Source organism: Mustela lutreola, chromosome 7 (assembly GCF_030435805.1).
Source record: "Mustela lutreola isolate mMusLut2 chromosome 7, mMusLut2.pri, whole genome shotgun sequence".
Taxonomy (NCBI): Eukaryota; Metazoa; Chordata; class Mammalia; order Carnivora; family Mustelidae; genus Mustela; species Mustela lutreola.
Genome location: NC_081296.1, coordinates 76511118 through 76528754, shown reverse-complemented (window position 1 = coordinate 76528754; position 17637 = coordinate 76511118). Strand labels below are relative to the sequence as shown.

General features: G+C 44.0%; 1 long non-coding RNA gene across 2 annotated transcripts in view; it reads right to left on the bottom strand.

Moving 5' to 3' along the window:
* LOC131836284 (uncharacterized) overlaps positions 1-17637 on the bottom strand; it is a 204195-nt gene that overhangs the window by 31252 nt on the left and 155306 nt on the right. Inside the window, exons 5-7 of one of the 2 annotated variants that reach the window (XR_009355575.1) lie at positions 5702-5773; positions 4921-4971; positions 3393-3524 (exon numbers count right to left, since the gene is read on the bottom strand). This is a non-coding gene — a long non-coding RNA (uncharacterized LOC131836284). Of the gene's footprint in view, positions 1-3392; positions 4972-5701; positions 5774-17637 lie in introns of both variants that reach the window. The other variant, XR_009355574.1, reaches the window with a different exon arrangement.

Below are 17637 nucleotides of genomic sequence, written 5' to 3'. Positions count from 1 at the left end.
TCAAACTTTGAAGGAAAAAAAAAAATCCAATAAAACAAGCGCCTCAAGGCAGAGCAGTTTAGTGTTTCTTTGCCTTTATGTTAGCCCACTTCACTTAAAGATACGTGTCTGTCCTTGGCTTGATCGATGGCATCCAGAGGTGTGGGAGGGAGGGTGCTTCCCCGAAGATGAGAGATGGCTGGTGGGACGTACAGGTAGAGAGAGGAAGGAGATAGGGAGAGATGGACTCCAAGGTGGGTCAGATAAGAGATAGGAGGATGGAAACTAGTTTATGAGAATTTTGCTCAGGTTAGCTGCACTTTAGTGAAACAAGCTGGCTTATAATTGTGTTTCATTTGTGGTGATTTATAATTGTATTTCAATTAGTAGTAATTTGCAATTTTTTCTCTAAAGGGTTAGAAGATTTCAGAGTCAGTAGTTACTGTAGAATTTGTTCAGTGTGGTTATTCATGTATGTACATCACTTTGTGAAGTTCAAGAGGCCCCAGACTTCTCTTTGCTTCCACTTTTCCCCCACCACATAATATTCTTCTCTTGTTTCCCATCCCTCTCCCCGGTCTTTTCTCCCTCAGTAAACTACCTAACAGATGGGTATAATTAATACCTGTAAGCTATCAAAGGCAGTGACTAGAGGTGAATTATCAATTTAGGGTCAACCAGGGTCAGGCAATGTATGAGAAGAACATCATGGTTCTTTGTTCAAGCAAAGCAGTAAAACCGGGATGAATGGTGATGCTTATTAGGCTGCACTCTTTTGTTAACGTTATCACACAAATTGCAGTCCAAGAGCTCCCTGCCTTGAATGAATGTCTGGTAACAAAATGAGTTGGATACATATGCTCACTCTGGAGTGAGCAGTGGTTGGTGGACTTCTTAGTTGTGGTCTTCAACATGTCAGAGCAAGTCTTCTCAAAGGCCTTCCTGGTAGAGGGTTGCTTTAGCTCCCTAAATGGCAAGCCAGCTGCCAGAGTGTTGGTATGACCACAGCACTGGGAATCTGGTGTGGGCAGAAACCATATTTTCGGTGGCAGGGGTGGAGGAGGAGAGGGCAGAGAGAAAATGGGGTGTTCCAGCACCAGGGAAGGGACAGAGCTGTTACAGGTAAATTTTTCTGGATAGTTGATCAGGTCTACTGCTGGTGACAGGGGCAAGAACAAGCCTTTTTCGAGCACCCAAGTGATACACCGTGTCTGGCTTTGCTCTTTAGGCAATTATTGGAGAACTAGTGGATGTGCATGTGCACAGGTGTATACCCCACAAAGCTGGCATAAAATATGGATGGGGGGGCAAGATGTTTAGAGAAATTTTTGCTGAGCAGAGCTGTGATGATGTGCCAAATTGGAAGGATGAAATGTGATGTCTTAAGGCCACTGCAAAGAGGAGGCAAGACCGTAAGGGGGGTAGGGAGTAGGGGGTACAGGAGGTATGACCAGAAGAGGCAACTATAACCATGTGTCTTGAGGTCTTTTCGCTATTGACCCAGGCCTCTGTGTCTCAAGGTCATAGCATGCCAGAGTCCCTGTGGACTACTATGAAGATTTTTGAGTCTAGAGAAGCACTCATGATTGCAGAGGGGCAAGCTTGGTTGCCATACCTCTGGCCAGGCTGAGCAGCTGCCTCCTGGGACACACCAGACCTTCTGCCCCTTCACCTCATGCCTCCCAAAGGTACTCTAGAGTTCAGATTGAGGCAGTTGTGTTTTGCTGCTCTCACTGCCTAAACACTACTTTTTAATAGTTACAGTTGGGCTGGGTGGCTAGAGGTGACTTTTCCAGGGCAGGCCTTTATCTGCTGCCCCCTGTGCCCTGGCTTCTAAGAGTAGCTTTCTGCCTAACACACTAACACAGGGCATTTGGCAAGGTAATGTTGTTTGGGAAAAACAACCTTGTTTAGTACTGGTCAGGCTTCTACTAGGTTGCATGCAGAGGTCCTCCTTGAGAGGACAGCAAGCACTTGAAGCAGTGTCTATTCCTATCTAGCATGTCATGGTCCTCTTTAAGCCTCTTCTGGGAATTTCCTGGAGAAATATGAACAGAGTTATGGAGTACTGCACTGGAACGTCCCAGGATACAAGTGGATTCTTTCTACCTCCTACCTAAAGAAGGTCCTGTGTAAGCCTTTCTAGAAATGGGGTCTTGGCTTTTCCAGTAGGAGAGGAAAGTCCTAAAGGAACCACTGACCACTGGGCAGTAGGCAGTTGATGGCATCAGGATTTTTGTGTTCTCAGGAGTGGGTTTGGGACACTGGGTTCCCCAGCAAAATGCACCAGCAGGGGCAGCCACTTCTGCAGAGAATGCCTTAGGGCTTAATGTCTCTCAGTGTATCATCTCCTGATGTCAAGGCAGGAGCCCACTGTTCTGAGTTCCCACCTGCTCCCCCTAATTCCCGAGGATGGGATATGGAGCTTGCATGGGCTGGGCAGCTTCCCAGCAGAGGTGGGGACTCTCTGTTTCTATGTACCTGTGAGTAAGTAGTCCGCCATACAGAAGGATCCAAAATGACACCAGATCACATTCTTTACAAACAGTTACATGCATGCAAAAAAAAAAAAAAAAAAAAAAATCCTTTCAAATCTTCAAAGTTGATACATTTGCAGACAAAGCCCTTATGGATCCAAGTCAATTTCAATACTTCAGCCACACCGTGTTGACAACTGGGTGGATCCTTCACAGACCACAGCAATTCCCCACCTCCACCCAGGTAGATGAAAGCCTGGAGCCTGCAAGTACTGGGATCCAGAATGGTGCCTCCTAATAAGAAGGGGAGGTGGGGGGCCTCGTATCTCCGAGGTAGAAGCTAAGAAACCAAAGCAAATGGCCACAAGGCCAGGGAGAGCCAATCAGAGGCAAAGTAGAAAGACTAGAATGGATGGGTAAGAAGAAGGGCAGGCTTGTATTTTTGGATTGAGGTGTAAAAAACAAATGTCTACAGAACATGCTCCTTTGGAGGGAACCAGGCACACAGAATAGAGGGCCAAGTAAATAGTTCAATCCCTCAGGCCCCTCCCTTCTGCTCTTTTTGTCCTTTGACTTAGAATTTAACAAAAACATTTGATTGTGTTCTAAGTGCAAAAGCTCTGTATAAAGTACTTGGAATGGGGGGGGGGGGGAAGCAAAGATGGGTTTTGCCTCAGGGAACGTATAGTCAAGTGCACTGCCTCTTCTCCCTATTCTTTCAACTAGCATTTCCTGAGGACCGACCATGAGTTTGGACATTTTTATTTCTCTTTCTTTTCTCCATCCATAATTCCTCTCTCTCAGATCCCTTCCTTTTCTGCTTCCATTTCTCTCTCTCTCAAATAAATAAATAAAAATGAGGCAATCAAGAGAAATCTGGGGGAGTAGAAAGAAGAGGAAAGAGTCTAAGGGAAAATGTATGCCTAGTTAGCATACCTGAGTTCATTCTGTGATGCTCGAGTGCTCTGTGTCCATGTTGCTTGCAGCTTGGGTTGGGGAAATTCAGCACTTCTGATGAAGTCCCAGAACCTAAGTCAGGTTCTGTGGGGTGAGGTTCGGAGCTGATGACTAAAGAAAGAATTCTTAAGACATCTTTGGTGCAAAATGGTGGTTTATTAAAGCACGGGGACAGGACCCGTGGGCAGGAAGAGCTGCTGCCCCGGGTTGTGAGGAGTGGCTGGTTATATACACAGGAGTTGGGTAGGTGAGGACAAAGGCGTGTTCAGAAGGGCTATTGGGGCAAAGAATACTATCAGGATATAGAAGGCCTGGTTACTATCAAGTAAAGACAATTGGGAGTCTCCTGGTGGAATGTTACATTCCTGCTATCAAGCATCCTTGTTAATGAGATTTAGGTTTAGAAGAAATTTAACTTTATTTACTTTTCCTTCTACTTCTACCTCCTTCGGTTTTTTTATGGAGGGGAGGGTGACATTAGGCTTGAGGAACTGAGTTCTGTGTCTTTGGAAATTGGGCTATTGATAAGGTAACTTCTTTGTTATAAATCTCAAGGACATTTGCAAACCAAGGGAGACTCCTGTCTTGCAGGATTGTGATCTCCAGCAAGTTAACTATTTATCGTTTTATGGCAGTCAGGGGTGCCTGAGGAATGCTACACATATGGGGGGAGCGGGTGGAGGGGGGGTGCAAGGCGCCAGCTTTTGCTTTGTTCTCAGCCAGCCTCCTGCTCCCTCATCACTTCCTTTCCTCCTGTAATGAACTTCTACAAGCGTTAGCCCCTTTCCATTTGCACAGACTGTAATTTTTTTTAACTGCCATTTATAGCTAAGTAAATTGAAGCTTGTTGTGGGTCTTACATCTACCCTGTAAATGAGTGATGAGATGATGCTCTTCTAGCAGAGCTAGAGAGTGACCGTGCTGGACCTCTCCACCCCCTGCCCCTGCATCTGCTCCAGCCCGCAGCCCTCACTCCTCCTCCACCTGTACAGTATTCATTATCACAGTCAAGCCCAATGACAAGCGTTTTGGTGGCTAGTAAAGGGGGAAAATAATCTCTAGGATCCCAGGTATTCTTTTTACCTCTTCTCTTGTTTTTTCTTTTCTTTTCTTTTTTTTTTTTTTTTTTTTTTTTTTTTTTTTGATTTGCTTGCTTGCTTCTCACCTAAGATGAGACTGCAGAGAGCCGTGAAGGATGGGAGGGGGAGAGGAGGGAAGTGGACACGGGAGTTATATTATGGAGTCCTACAGTAAAGGGTTATGTCCAGCTTTATCTGGCTCCCAAATATCTGCCATCCTACCTACTAAGCTTGGAATGTCCCACCATTCCTTTAGAATGGAATTTAAAGGAATTTAAGGGTCTTTGATTTAAAAGTAGGTTCCTAAAATGCCAATGTCCTTAGGAGGGGTAACACTTGGGTGACAGTTTGAGGGGACAGGGGACAGGGGCTTTGCGGACAAAGCAACCCCAAAGGGGAAGAGGAAGAATTCCAAAGCCAAACCTTACAGGCTTAACCAGTTGTACACACTTCCATCTCCTGGTTAGTGCTGCATCTGACTACAGGGTAGGAGAGAAAAGACAGATTTGTTTCGGAGCCCCCTCCCCACAGCACACACACCTGAAGCACTGACAGTTGTTCAAACATGAAGACATCTGGCTGAAGGCTAACATCACCTCAGATTTCTACCCTACATTTTCCTAATTTCCCTTTGGAAACGGCTCAAGTGGTTTCACAATTCCCACGTTTTCAGACTCCAAACTGCGCTCAAGTTTGCCTGGGACAGGTGTGTGTGTGTGTGTGTGTGTGTGCGCACACACGTGCATGCATGTGTGCACATGTGTGCATGTGTGTGTGTGTGTGTGTGACTGTGTGAATCTATATTCCCAGGATGCATCCAGGACGCCCACTAGGAGTCAAAGTTTCCAAGAGCTTCACGACGATGCATCTCCTTCACAGGGAATCCGTAGCATTACTCTCTGCCCATGCGAGCGCACGCACAGATCTTTTCTCCTCCTCATGGTTGGCTTTCTATTTGTGATTAGTAATTGGCTTCTCTTGGTACGTTACGATCTATTACAAAAGCCAAACATTCAGAAGGCCAGCTGAAATGACAAAATTTGGTTATAATTTATGTTGGCCCCTGACATATATATTTTTTTTAATGATTTGGTCTCTAAGCAACTGATCTCTTAGCAACAAGAAGCACCTTTATAAAAGATGGCACACAAAGAGTGATTGCCAGAAAAGCCACCCGGTTCTTAAACAGCCGCGCATCATTAGCAAAACTCACCATCTTCAAGAGTCCAAAAACTAGAAGTGACCAGCAGACCCAGGTAACCTTGATATTTGCACATTTTCCTGAAAAAGAAAAAAAAAAAAAAACAAAAACTCATGCAACTATTGAAGAGAATAAAATTCTTTGAAATATGTGCATTTCTTTTGAGATCTTACTAGTTGGTTTTGGCTAACTTTTAATAGGATGTTCTATTAAATAACTGCTTCTTGATTTTGTTTTAGACAACTTGGAATAAATTTTGTGATCAGAAAACAGTTCACTCAATATTTCATTGACATGAGGATGGAAGGGGGGAACAATCTATCCTTTTCAGAGTTTATTTCTGTAGGTTTTCATTTGAAGGGGGAAAAAATCCACACTGTGGCAAAAATAACGTGCAGAATGTCACCCTGAGTGGTATGCACTGCTAGGGGGTTACGTATATTCCCCCCAGGGTATTTTTAGACTGTTAAAATATTTAAAGAATAGCAAAATTATTTTACCTCCAAATTTAAGCCATTTAATACAGTTGTCAATTCCAGTAGCAAATGATGTTCTTTTGTTGCAAATAACAAGGACTGTTTTTTCTCTCTCTCATAGCACAAAAGCTAGCATTTTTCTATTTGTTTTCGTTGCTATTGGAAAAAGTTTCATTCTAAAACTAAAAATAGGAGAAATTCCAGCCATCTGTACCTTGTTTGCTTTTTCAGGTACCCAGGAATTAAAGACTTAAATATATGTCTTTCTAGAAAATTGGAGCTGGAGATGAGGAACAATTGTTTTTTCCATCTGTACCCCTTTGATTAAGGGGTAACCCACTTGGGGGTATGCATGGGGCATAAAAAGGGGATGTTTTGTGAAAGTGAAATAAAAATCTTCCTGATTGAGCTTAACAACATTACACAGAGACATCACAGATCTAAGCAAACAGACTTTAGAAAATTGCAGCTTTGATAAACCCAAGTTAGGATGGTGATACTTTGTTTTTTTATGAGAATTGCATGTGCCACTTATCTTTAAATTGAGAGGCTAGCTGAAATAAATCTTTAGAACCAGAGGGGACAGAGTCTGCTGTCATCTTCTGAGAATCAGAAAATGGGATACTTTGTCTCAGATACAGAGCTTGGCAATGGGTCAGGGCATCCAGAATTGGGACAATCCTAGAAAAATCCGGGACTTATTAATGTTCTGCTGAGAAAAGGCTCCTTATGATCAGCACGATATGATTACACTTGATTTAAAGGCTGCTTATGACTTGTATTTCTGTTACCGCTAACAACTTGAGGCAGAGAGGATTTCTTCTTGTGATTGTTTTTGCTCGGAAGTTAGCAACTGGGTATTTTAAGTTGAATTGCGGCCACTCTTTTTAAAGCAATGTAATATGAAAGTACAGAGAAATGTATAGCTTTGTCACTTAGAGCTAATGGTTTTATGTACTTATATTGTAGTGTGAGCATTATTGTAGAAACCTGTCTGTAGCTTTAAGTTAAGGAACTTGGGTAAATAACAGTAAGACACTGCTTTTGTTGGCTGTGTCTGGATACATTTCCAGTTTTAGGTATACCATGGTCTCCTAAATATGAAGGGGAAAAAATAAAGATAACAGTAACATATTACAAGTGACAGCTAAGTTGTTGCAGTGGTTCTTGAAGATTTTTCAAACTCTGTCCTTTGAGGTTCCAGTCATCTGTGTGTTGTCTATGTATAAGGAAACAAAGAGGGCCAGGGGCACTGCAGAGCTTGTCATTTTGGCTGTCTTAATGAGCCGTCTGATGGACAAACAATGGCAAGATTTGAAATCTGCAATGAAATACTCCGAATAGACTGGCCATTATAAACCAAGCCAATGCATTCTGCTGTGTTGGGATTAGTTACTTGAGATACACACATGTACACATGAATGGTCTCAGTATAAATCCTAAAGCGGGAGATCAAAACAAGGCTATTAGCGAAGGCTTCCTAGGGAAAAGGGCAGTTTTAATTTCATGAATGAGAATTTTCATCATAATCATTATTTGGTGTCTAAAACATCCTAAACAAAACTCGAGGGCTCTTTTCTTTCATGTCTTGGCTAGGACTGGGTTGGTGGGGGTAAGGGTGTGTTGGGGGGAGGAGGTATAACAGGGGACATGCCCACTGCCAAACATTCCTGCGGCATGGGAGATCTGTGCTGCAAACAAATCGGTTTAGTTTGGACACCGTGATACCTGAATTGAAATGATTAGGCAGGAACTTGGTCAAGTACTACTTTTAACAGAAAAATTTTAGCCCTCCTGAAGGAATCATACTTGGGGTAATCTGGTTTTTCTCTAGTGAGAGGGAAGCAAAAAAAAAAGAAGAAAAAACAAAACCCTTGGAGCAGCCACTGTGGCCTAGGCACTTTGCAATGTGCAGTTCTGTTTAATCCTCACAACAGCTGTGCAAAGGCATCAGCATCTCCATTTTACACCTGTGTAAGCCAGGTTCAGCAGTTTGCCGATATGTTCCCTAAACAGTCAATCAGCACACTGGGCTTGAAACCCAGGGTCTGCTCTGACACCAACCCCCTCCTGTTTCCCCCCTGCCACTGTCTAGGTGCTTTCTTGTGCCACAATGGCACCAGAAATTATTTTAAACAGACATTTAAATAGTCTCTGCAGTCTTAGTGAAGCAAAAACTGAGCAGTTGGGTTGGCAGTGGAGACTCAGGTAACTTTTCACGGACAAGTCTTCTTACCCCCGGTTCTGTTGGCTGGGGGTGACTCCAATCCTGCATTTTCAATGTCTGCCACAGGCTATGAACTGGAGGTGGGCACTCGGCTGGGCTGTGGCCACGGTGGGCCCCGGGCGTGTCGCCATTCCTTGCCATGATGCACATCCCAAATGAAGCGGGGTGTAGGGCTCTATGAGGGACACTTTCCTGTGAGGACAGAGACTGAGTCAGGGCTCTCTGGGGGGCATCCCCACCCCACAACAGTTAGGGACTGCACAGGTGGGGAGGAAGCCAAACCAAGATCCTGAATGGGTCAAGGCCAAGTTAAAGTGGTGGGGAAGAGGACCCGGGTGTGGCCAAAGCAGGGGGAGGGAGAAATGACACTATAGAAAGCAGAGCTTTGCCCCAAGGACCTTGCTTCAAAGTTGCAGGGCTGCAGAGCCCTGTCCCCTCTGGTTCTAAAGCCTCTGGCTTGTGTTGTTGCCCGCTCTTTAGGTTTCCCTAACAAAAGGATCAGTCTTAGATAATTTTAAAAACTTCCCTCAAACAGTTTTTGGGTAAAAGATTTGTAAAAGAGTTCAGCCATGACTAGCCGTGAAACAAAGCACCCTACACATTCCCATTTCTGTTGATCCTTATATCAATTGGCTCAGAGACCTAAACTGTCTTGCCCAAAGCCATGCAGTTTGTATAGGTGGGACTCAAACTCGGGTCTTTTAATTAGAAACCCTTTGGCTCTCTCCTACATCTGGAAAATATGACGGTATATATGGGCACATGTAGAGTCTGAGATGTTATATGGATCAGGAAGGTTTGGAGCTGACAGTGGCATGACCTGCCTTGAACTTTGCATGATCATCAAGTGAACACCAAGGGCAGCTCTTCGCCGGCTGCACTGGAGTCCATCCCTGGAGAGGGGACTAACACACCAATAGGTGGAAGAGGCAAGCTCCCGCTTCTTTTTCCAATCCCTCTCTGCTGGGGTATGCTGAGGGGTAATCCCTCCAACCATAGGTCAGAGGGCTGGTGCACAGCTTAGGAAGTCTGAAAAGAATGAATAGTTCTAGGTTCGATTTTTGTACAAAAATAATGATATACTTTGTGCAAAAGCATCCCAAGTAATCCACATGCCTCTACTTCCCTGGGTTCTTGTCCTCAATAAGACATGCATATACTTTCTTTGAGTTCCTGCCTTATGGTTGGCATATAGACGCCACATATCTACTATGGCCAGTATAGGCTAAATCCCCCTCTCTGCAGAGTGCATAGAAAGTCCTTGGGTAGACGAAGGGGGTTACTTAACTTGTTTCCCTCCTTTAAAAAACCATCATTTTAAGCTTGGGAACTGACTTAAAAATTGCTTAATTTACACTTATCATTTTGGAGGTGAGGGGACTAAGTTGAATGATATGCCCAAGGTCTATGCAGCTAGTCATTATGAAGGATAGAGCTCTGTTCTCTTGACTCCCAGTCCAGTGCTCTTTCCTCTGTATCATGATAAATGCTAATCCTAAGGGGGTGAGAGTACAAACTATTACCTCTAGTTTACAGATAGAAAAACTGAGGACATATTTCATGTTAGGGACAAATGGCCACTTGAAGTATAAAAATTACTAAATCCATGAAACTCATTTAACAGATCCTCAGGATTAATAATTCTCATTCCACCTGCTAGTTATAACTATGCAAAGTTCAGTGTTACAGTGAACACAGTGAGTGTTCAAAGAAAGGGAGGGGAAGATAGTCTCCACTGTCAATGAAGCCTGGCATCCAAACAGAGTATGCATTTATGGAGTCCCTTTAAAAGATAAACCAGCATGTATCTGTATATCAGAATTGTTGCAGCCAAGTCCCACACCAGAAATTAACAGTAGTCCTATTGGACCAAGACTATTAAAACTCCCATGCTTGCAATTGATACCGCCTCAAAAGAAGACCCAGCAAAAATACACTGACATGCAAAAGCAATTGGGAGAAGTCCATGGTTCTGACAATATTTCTATAAAGTTAGTAGGAATGTGTGAACTCACATGCATGGCACCCTCTGCCAAGTTCAGTGCTAGGACCTTTACATAGGTTTTCTTATTTAATGTTCATGACTTCTGATGTCAGGATTCTAAGTACAATTTTCCAGATAAGGCAGTTGAAACTCTTTTGTATTTAAGGAACTTGCTGAAGGGGGTGGGGGTAGCACCACAATGTGGTGTTCATTTATCCAGCGTATGTTTACTGTACTTAAATGATGTGCCTGGCACTGTGCTGGGTGCTGGTGATATAAAGTTAAATAAGACATGGTCCTTGTCTTGAAGAAGCTCATAGCCTCATGATATTCATTTCCAGTTAATGTGGGAACTTCTGTTCACCAGAGCTAGCTTAATAGCAAATAAGATATTTACAAGCATATCCTAAAAGATTTACCCTGGAACTCACATCTTGAAGCCTGGAAAGAGTTAGAGGAGAAGTCCTAGGATAAGAAAATAGAGGCTTCAGGTTTATAATGAGGGGGGAGATTTGAATATTGGCATTCAGGCAAAAGCAAGCAAGAGAGAATAATCAGGCCCCATTTAAGAGGACCAGCAGAGCCTGGGTTTCAGCTCTTGGCTGAAAGAGTTCCATACAGAGCAATAGTATGAATAATGAAAGTGGTGATATGGGATGCTGAGAGATGGATAACCTTAAACATCTGAAAAAAGGGGTTCAGATTTAGTGAACAGAAATTCGGGCACCAATCCAAAATCTGCTGGTGCAGGCTCCTGGCTGTTGAATATCATTAGATTGTGGATACCTGTGGCAAAAAGTGCCAGAGGGAAAGGAAAGATTCTCGTCCATGTATTATTGACCCTGGCTGAGGGAGTCCAGAGACTAGAAGGTCAGGATTTTGATATCCTTGACTTAATCGAAAGTGAGCTGATGTGGCCCTGGCCTGGGCAACAGCTACAGAAATAGAGCCCAACCCAAAACAGGTTGGAAGCAAATGGGCTAGGGTTGGTGGTTTAATGGGAGAAGTCAAGGAGGCAAGGAAACAAAAGGGTGGTGGAATCCCTAGAAATAGCAGAAATTAGGAATTAGCTACCCATTTAGGTAGAAATATCATGAGCTTGTTTTTCAATGAGGTTTGGATAGATACTCTAAATATGCCCATCCCCCGGGGGGGACATTTCTAACATTTCTAAGGAGAAATGTTAACTATGTCTCCCAAACTACAAATCAGAGAGGACAGATGGAAGGTGACCAGAGACTTTAGAAGAGAACCCAAAGCAAACTGGATCACCCAGGTCTAAGATGTTCTGTGCTAAGGCAGCACAGAAGTAAAAAATGCTTAGGCCTGCAAACAGTCCCGTCAGACGGGTGAGCAAGAGGTCACGGATATCCTCCAAAAGCACTGTGGGTGGAAGAGGAAGCTGGGAAACAAGATTGGGCTGTCGGCACCCTGGGGGTCTCCTGACCTGTAAGCTCATGTGCTAAATGAATGCCAGGCTGAGCCAGTCTAAAGCTGGGTCTTTCACAGCTGTCTGCCTCTGTCAGCCTGGGAAATAGCCAGGTTGGGGCAGGAGGGAGGAGCATGAACTCTGGAGTCAGACAGATGCATTTTAATCCTTCTGTAGACAGCAACCAACTGAGGCCATTTCAAGGAGATTTAATCTCTTATTTCTTCACCTTTAGAAGGGAATCATTTCTACTTATCTTACAAGGTATTTCTGTTTTCTTTTAAAGACTAAATTGGGATAAAACACCTATAAAATATTGGGGGAGACGCTGAGTAAATACCCCCTTCTCTGGAACAGTGGATTGTTTAGCTAGGTTACTTAGAGTCTTGGGGCTCTTCAGAAATTCCCCAGATCAGTTTTGAAGGTAAGGGTGGGTTCTGGTGAGGGAGACAGAAGCTGGTAGAAGGAGGAAAATCAGCTACCCACACTCCTCTCTTTTTTTTTTTTTTTAATTTTTTTTTTTAATAAACATGTATTTTTATCCCCAGGGGTACAGGTCTGTGAATCGCCAGGTTTACACACTTCACAGCACTCACCAAAGCACATACCCTCCCCAGTGTCCATAACCCCACCACACTCCACTCTTATTACAGCACTGGGGTCCCAAGAAAATTTTATTTCAAAAGGAAAGGGGAGCAGAGACAAAACTACTGGCACTAGTATAGTAGCAAGGTTTCAGGATGCAAGGCTAATACACAAAATTCAATTGTATTCTTAGGCATTAATAGCAATCAATTGGACAATAATTTTTTTTTTAAAATTCCAATATAGTAGTCCCCAAAGACATAAAAATAGGAAGTCCAGCAAGAGATGGCTAAGACCTCTACACTGAAAAGTACAAAACATTGTTGGGAGAAATTGAAGAATACCTAGTAAATGGCGATATACATATATATGACATAAAGCTCAATACTGTTAAGGTAACAATTCTTCTTAGAGTGATTACAGAGTCCAGGAACTACCAATTAAAATTCTGGAAGTCTTTCTTCTTTTTTACCTTTTTTTTTTTTTTTTTTTGGTAGAATCTCATTAACTGATTTCTAAAATTTATATAGCAATGCAAAGACCTAAAATAACCAAAGTTTGTCATTTAAGGACCTTTGAGAAGGTCAGACTTCTCACCAGGACTAGATTAGATATGATATGCAAGAGATTTATAGGGGAAAATAATGGGAAGGATAAAAGAGGAGGGAGCAGAAACAGGTCGGGAAACAGTCAGAACCCAGTGCTAGTCTGACACCTGTGAAAGGAGAGAGGGAAGGAAGAATTGTATGGAGAGGGCTTGAGACCACACCGTAGTCCTGAGCAAGAGTTTTGGCCAGAAATGGAGAGTCCTGAAACAAGGATTTCCTGTTAGAAGAGTCTTGTCCTGCATGGTAAGGGCTAGCACTAGCACCCCCACTATATCTAGTCACCAGTTAGGAGCTACCCAGAGAAGTGGGCCTTTCTGTGAACTTAGTAGGGAACCACACTCCCAACAGCAGGTTGCTGATCAAGCAGGGACCCTGATGTGGGGGCTCAATCCCAGCACACTGGGATCATGTCCTGAGCCGAAAGCAGACCCTTAACTGACTGAGCCACCCAGGCGCCCCTATATTGCCCATTTTTAACTAAAGATACTAAGGCAGTTCAACAGGAAAAGGAAAGTCTTTTCAACAAATAGCACTAGATCAACTGGATATCTATGAGGGGAGAGCCCGTCAACCCTTACCTCAACCATAGAGAAAAAATAACTCAGCATGGATCAGGGACCTAAAAGAAAGATATAAAACTATTAAACTTCTGTAAGAAAGCAAGAGAAAAATCTCTGTGACCATGGAGCAGCAAAGTCTTCTTAGAACACACACACAAAAGCAGGAACCATTAGTAAAAGAAAAGCTTGACAATTGGACTTCATCAAAAATTTTAAATTTTTGATCTATAATAGACATTAGGAAAATAAAGCAAACCACAAACTAGGAGAAAATATCTGAAACACAAATCAGACAAAGAACTTGAATCCAGAATGCAGTTTATAAAAATCTCTTAAAATTCAGTAAGACACACCAATTTTTGTTTGTTGTTTTTTAGAGAGGGAGGTGTGGGAAGAGCTAGAAAGAGGGGTAGAGAGAGAATCCTAAGCAGACTCGACTTGGGGCTTGATCCCACAAGCCTGAGATCCTGAGCTGAGCTGAAATCAAAGAGTCAGGACACTCAACCAACTGAGCCACCCAGACACCCCAAGACAAACCGATTTTTAAAAAACAGGGAAAGTACTTGACCAGACACTTCACAAAAGAAGATACATGAATGGCTAGGAAACTAGTAAAAAAATGTTCAAAATCATCAGAAAATCAGGCACCTGCAAATTAAGACCCCAAACAGATACCTCTAGAATGGCTACAATTAAAAGCCTGGCACGCGCCAAGCAGTTGGTGAGAATGTGGGGCAACTGGAACTCTCATATACTACTGGTGGGAAAGTGGGGGTATGTAGATCATTTGGAAGTTTCTTAAAAAGTTAAACCTGTATCTACCGTACAATGCTCTTGTATACTAGCATTCCCTGTAGCCTTATAGGACATGGCGCAGACTGGGAAACAACCCAGGTATCCATTAACAAATGAAGGGATAAACCGTCGTTTGACTATGCAATAGAACCCAACTCGGCAGCATTAGGGGACACACCGCTGATGAGCACAGCCGCGTGAGTGGCTCTCAAAATCAGTGTACTGGGTGAAAGAAGCCAGAGAGAAAAGAGCACGTGTTGTAGGATTACCCTGCCATAAAAATCTAGAAAATGCAAGCTAATCAATAGTGACAGGAAGCAGATCCACAGCTGTTTGGAGGACAGGGCACATGAAGGGATGGATTACCAAAGGGGGAAGAAAATGTTATCTTGGTTCTGGGGATGATTTCGCAATTGTGTACGTGTATGTTAAAACATATCAGACTGTACACTTTAAGTATTTGAGGATTATTGTATGTCAATTATGCCTCAGTAAAGTGGTTTTAAAGGGTTGGAGGGAGACAGGGTCTGATGTAATGGATGCAAGACCCCCTGTACACTAAAACAGTTTGAACGGTGTTCTAGAAGAAACCTAGGGAGCACTGAGTCTTCTACTTTGCTTTCCTCTTTGTCTGTTTTAATATGGACCTTCGCCTCAGGCTGGGTGGGGGGAGTGGAGCCAGGCACAATGCCTGGTGCACACTGGGACCAGCCCTGGCATTCAAGCTCCCTTGAGCATGAGGAAGAGGAGCAGGAAGGCCAGCTGCTTGGGCAGCCCATCAGCCAAGACAGTCACATAGGGCTCAGAATTCAGGAGGGGCACCCACGAGCAGGTTTAACGCTCTGCAGTCAGAGGACGGAAGTTCTTAATCATTTTATCTTTGAATTTGTAAGCGAAGTCCAATGGGATAGGGGATGTATGGGGAACCTGGACCCTTAACTCATGCAGGGTCACCTCTTCTGTGGCTTCCCTGGGAATGGGGATAAGTTCTCCACTGCCTGATCTTTCTCCTCCCTGCCCAGCCAACACTGTTGCCCTCTGCCTGACAGTGCATAAGAAGAATGGGGGGACTGGGTGCACAGTCAGGGGACTGAGTCATAGGGTGGGGGGCCTCCGGGCAACTGGGAGGGTCTGTATTTGCCCATCGAGTATCCCTGTGCCCCAAGTAGCACAACATTATGAAAGACACCATGACAGGTGGAAAGAAAGACTGTAAAAGAAAGAAAAAGTCCTTTTGCCTGCTTTCTGATCCAGAAAGGGGCTCTGCATTTTCATTTTGCACTGGGCCTTGCAAATTCTGTGGTCAGTCCCAGCTACAGAGCAGCCTGTGTGGGAACAGTGCTCTCCTTCCCCACCCTGCCTGCCCAGGGGCTCCAGCCATGGATTCCCACAAGGAGAAGAGCTAGACTGATTTTACTCCAGAAAGCATCCAGTGCCCGTCAAGGGAAAGATTTGGCTCCATTCACCCTGACCAGGAGTGACAGAGACTGAAGCCCATGATGGAGAGTCTGGAATGTAGGTTAGACTTGCTCTCCAGAGTAGGAAGTATATCAGGGTAGAAGCAAGGCAAGTCCTGCTCTCATTAGATTCTTCTGGTTACAGTCCTCCCTGTTCTTTGATTTCCTCTCTAGTGTGGAATAAGGGTGAAAGTCCCAATTTGTTGTTTTGAAGAAAGTAACCATGACAACAGCCAAGTCCACAGAGAGAGTAGTAAAATACATCAGGCTCTCTTTCAATACCTTGCCTTTCCTTCCAGAATGAATACTCCTAGTCAGACAATGACCCAGCCGCAACAAAAGACCAGACCTTAGAGAAATTTCGCGTGCCTAGCCCATCATAGATTAGTGGCCGGACCTCTTTGATTTGCCAGTTGTTTGCCTCCAGCTTTTTCCACATGGTCCAGGTCATGCTTATTTTAAAGGTCAAGAGCAGATAAGAGCTCTTTTTAGGAAATATGCCCTAAAAACCTGTTAAAACTCATGGATTTAGAAGTAAAAATAAACTTGGAAGGTTCCATTAAATGGGTCAAGGCATGCTAGAAATTTTGGACTAATCCTTGACTCCACGGGTTAGAGAAGGAACTGGCAGAAGTTTATCCACCTCCACCTGTGTGAGGAGGGAGGTGCTTTTCCTTCTGCCTGTCAGGGAAGGGCCTCGAACCCAGCCTTTCCCAGAGGCAGGATGAAGCAGTATAATCTGCAAGGGTACTGGCAGGGAAGAGAGGCGGGCTGGGTCTTTACCGAGGTCACGGATTAGCTGGGAGACCTTGGGTACATAGTTTAACCTCTTAGGATATGCCAACACTCGCCGCTCTGTCGGCAAATATGCAAGCGCCCCTTAGTGAGAGGAAAGCATTGCGCACATAATGTGACATGTGAGAACATTATCCAGAGTCATCTCTGCCCTTCTGAGCCTGGCAGGAGAGAGTTGGATCTGGCAGGTTTTTGTCCAGGAAGAAAGCTAAGTCTTCCTCAGCTGAGTCTGGGCTGCACATTGGGCCAGATTTTCAGAGTGAACAGAGGCTTAGTGCACCTTGGCACAAAGGAAACCGACTCTTTCTTAGTGTTGGGGGAAACTAAGATTTGCTTTGTCTCTGAGGCTATAACTAGGTTTATCAAGCCCGGTCATAGTCACTGACCTTGGCCTGGTGGCCATCAGGGTACGTGAAGTTCAGAGAGCTACAAAGGTCGGGCAGGTAATGATGAGGGTATAATAATTAGGGGGGAAAAGAGGTTGCCTGCCCCATTGAAAGGACCAACAGGCTGTGGCCACAGAGGAATGTGAGTCCAGTGTGTCAGATATCCTGAGTTTTTCCTTAACAGAGGCCTGAAACCTGAATTTTAAAGTTTGAGATATTCAAAATTTTAAATTATGGCAGCAAAAGCAAATTTAAAGCACAACGTAAGACAAGATGAGTAGGTAAGCAGGGTGAGCGGGTTACAGATGGGAACTTCAGTTCAGGCAGGGAAATGTGACAGAAGATGGTCCTGTGCCCTAATTCCTGCAGAGAGCCTCCTCCTCCAGGCTGTCTGGCTCCTGCATCAGCTTCTCCTTTTCCATCACTTCTACCTCCCCCAGGAGGAGATGTCATCTCTCTCTGGAAGGCAGAGGTGAGAAGCCTTGCTCCTTTAAGTTGTGCTTTTCCCCAAAGCTGTGAATGTGGCCAGTCCTTGCCTACCCCTACAGGGCCTGGATTTTGAAATTCAAAAACCAGGAAAATGTTTTTCCTTCTGTGTTCTGCTTCCCTGAAACAATGAAAAATCCTCCGCTGACTTAATAA